The sequence below is a fragment of the Ailuropoda melanoleuca genome, chromosome 6 (genome assembly GCF_002007445.2).
Source record: "Ailuropoda melanoleuca isolate Jingjing chromosome 6, ASM200744v2, whole genome shotgun sequence".
In the NCBI taxonomy this organism is placed as follows: domain Eukaryota; kingdom Metazoa; phylum Chordata; class Mammalia; order Carnivora; family Ursidae; genus Ailuropoda; species Ailuropoda melanoleuca.
The window spans coordinates 56,809,886-56,813,552 of record NC_048223.1 but is presented as its reverse complement, the minus strand read 5'-3'; positions in this window follow the sequence as shown (position 1 = coordinate 56,813,552).

The window sequence follows — 3,667 nt, the reverse complement described above, 5'->3', positions numbered from 1 at the left end:
TTGTTGAGCCACTATTATGTACTTTATGTATTTGCTCAGAACTCTTAGGGTTGTTGCTGTACCTGGACATTGATGCAAATCATATTATTTTCCGGACACAAATGAGAGCTAAAGAAATTCATAATATAACATCATGGTGGAGCCTGGAACAATGGCTGTTAAAGTGGATACTTATAACAGGTATTACCATGTTAACTTACGGTTCTCAATTTCCACGCCTGGCTGAGCGCTGAAACACCCTGCAGGGTCTTTATAATTAGTTCCTAAACAAATAACTGTCAATGTATTCTGAGATGTTCTGTGCGGTGTGCGTGTTAGGTCCTTGATAATGAATGGTGACTGCGACTCCACCCCGAGATGTCTATTACCGTCGGGTCATGTGACTCCTCCAGCCACACTCAGTGACATGAGTGTAGATGACTGTATTTGCCATCCTTGTATCAGGTCTAGTATGACTCAGGGACACACACCCCACAGAGATGTAGGGGTCAAAGCGACCAAAAGAAAGTTCTTTATCTTTCCAACAGGAAAACTGTCTGAAAGCTATAGAAAGAAACTCTTTAGGAAAATTCTTCTTTACCCTGAAAAGTTTGTTGGCTTGTTTCACATTTGGCACACAAAAAAGGCCCGAAGTATTCTGATACATTAAAAACATTCCCAGGATCCCTGGGTGGCTCAGACAGTTAAGCATTTGCCTTTGGCTCAGGTCCGTGGGATGGAGGGTCCTGGGATGGAGTCTCTCATTGGGCTCCCTGCTTAGCGGGGAGCCTGCTTCTCCCTCTCCCTCTCCCCCTGTTCATTCTCTCTCTCTTTTTTTCAAAATAAGTAAATAAAATCTTAAAAAAAAAAAAAAGGCATCCCTCTCCACCTGTGACTTGCATTTATCATGATGTTCCCTGCCTCATTTAATCCTACCACAACTTGATGAACTGAATTAATGTTTTCTTCCTGAAAGCTTTCTGGAGGAAAATATATTCTGAAAATATATCTTGGCCCTGTATGAACTTAGAGACCTTTTTTAATGAATAGGGTGCAAATGATTCATTTGGAAGACAGAGTAACTTTACAGGTTGCTACCATTTAGTTAAACATTCTTCTGATGCACAGAGTGACATCAATGGCTTGAAAAAGTTGAGGCAACATCCAAAATGCCTGATTTACATTTTCAGTAGCAGTGATCCTCTCTTAGAGGTCCTGATTTTGTCAGATAAACAGGTCAGTTAAGTCAAAAACAGGAAGTTAGATTTACCCTAAGATGCTTCTAACTGGAAAAGTCTGTATGGTTCTATTATTCTACTACTAATATTACACTAAGTGGGACTCAGAGAGTATGAAAGAGTTAACTTCCTAAAGGTGTGGTATTAATTTCATTTATTTAGAATTTGTATCCTGCCTATTGTTTTTATTTTTTTTAGATTTTATTTGAGAGAGTGACAGGGAGAGCACAAGTGGGGGAAGCGGCAGAAGGAGAGAGAAAGAGAGAGAGAGGGAATCCTCAAGCAGACTCCCCACTGAGCACAGAGCCCATCAAGGGGCTCAACGCGGGGCTGGATCCCTGGACCCTGAGATCACGACCTGAGCCGAAGTCAGACGCTTAACTGACTGAGCCACACAGGTGTCCCTATCTTGTCATGGGATAAATCTGAAACATAAACATAATAAAATATAGGGTATTTTAAGATTAATACAATAGAGGCTCTGTAAATGGGTAATATAACCAGTTAATTGACACGAGCTGATTATTAGAGTTGGGCTCTGAGTTTGGCCCAGATTCCTGGTAACCAATACAAAAAGAGAAATAGGATGGATATAATAGGTCAGACCCCCCCCAAATATGTTTTCATCTTTTATCTGATAAAGATAAATGGTATTAAATTGGCATTAAATTAATTGGCATTAGATTCAAGGAGGAATAAGACATTTATCCCTAAAAAGTTAATGTATTCTTTTAAAAATATCAACAGGAAAACACAAAACTCGTTGAATAGTTACCTATTTATAGGTTATCTGCTATTATTATTAGAGACGAGACAGAATGGCATATTAAGACTACGTCACAAGTTGTCGGGAGGCGTGGAGTGTAGAGAAAGCCTCAAGTTATTATCCCTCACCAGCCTTCAACATATGTTCATGCCATTTGAAAGGGCTGAGAGACCATCTGGATGGAGAGACATAGGGATTACTGCCCTGCTGGGGTGGCGTGTCGCACACAACTTTACAGAGAGGACTAAACCACTCAATTAAACTCCTTTCTGAGGAATCCTGCTTCTTGATTCTCGGAACTACCATCCCTCATCCCCACCATCTCACCCACGAGAATCCTTTCTTGCTATAAAAATGGGGGACTCAGGGGCTCCTGGGTGGCTCAGCCAGCTGAACATTTGACTTTTGGTTTTGGACCAGGCCATGATCTCAGAGTGGTGGGATCGAGCCCCGAACTGGGCTCTGTGCTCAGTGTGGAGTCTGCTTGAGGTTCTCTCTCCCTCTTCCCCTCCTCCTCTGCAGGTGCACACACACACGCTCTCTCAAAAAAAAGGGGGGAGGGGTACTTGGCAGTTTCTCAAAAACTTAAACCATATGATCCAGCAATTCTATTTCTGGGTATATACCCTGAAGAATTGAAAGGGGGGACTCAAACAGTTATTCATATACCCATTTTCATATTAGCATTATTTACAATAATCAAAAGGCGGAAAAAGCCCAATTGGTTAAATAGAATGTGGTGTATCTACATGATGGAATATTCTTCAGCCTTAAAAAGAAAGAAAAATTCTGAGGAATCTTGAAGACATGATGCTAAGTGAACTAAGCCAGGCACAAAGGGACAAATACTAAATGATTCCACTTATATGAGGCACTAGAATAGACAAAGTCATACAGACAGAAAGTAGAATGGTGGTTTCTCGGAGTTAGGGTTGGGGAGAATGGGGGAGTTATTGGTTAATGGGTACAGAGTTCCGTTTGGGAAGATGAGAAAGTGCTGGAGATGGGTGGTCATGATGGTTGCACATTGTGAAAGTACTTAGTGCCCCTGAACTGTGCACTTAAAATGATTAAACTAAAAAAGAAAGAGAGGAAGCCTCAGTGTCCGAGGCTGGAAGCTGACCATAGCCCAAGTTGTGCTCCAGTTAGTAAGTGTCCTGGAATTTCCAGTTTAGCCGTCGGGAAGAGAAGCTCTTCCAGGCTTCCACACCACACATGCTCTCGGGAAGAACTGCACAGAGAGCTCTTTCTTCGCATCTGGACCCACACATCCATGCCCCTCTGTCTCTTCTGGGGATCCGCTGTTATAGTATCGTCCCGTCACTGCCAAACCCTTGCTCTGAAAAGTGCAGCTTCCTCAAACCCCACACACGCTGTGCTCCCTCTGTGACCCCAAGTTCCCCATCAAAGCTGTCAGGGGAGTTCCCTAACCACTCAGCTTGCTTTCCCGTCCCCTTGTTTCTTCCTTCCTTCAAGCTAAAAACACTTGAATCCTGCATGTGCCATGATGTGTTAGGTGGAGTCCATTGCTGAAGACACAACAGAAACAAATAATGATAATGCAGTGGGGCATGTTTTATAACATGGGTAATAAAGGTACAAAGAAGATTGCAGTTTTCTGTTAAAATGGGATCCAGAGAAGCCCAAAGGAGCTATATATATATATATAATATATATATATATA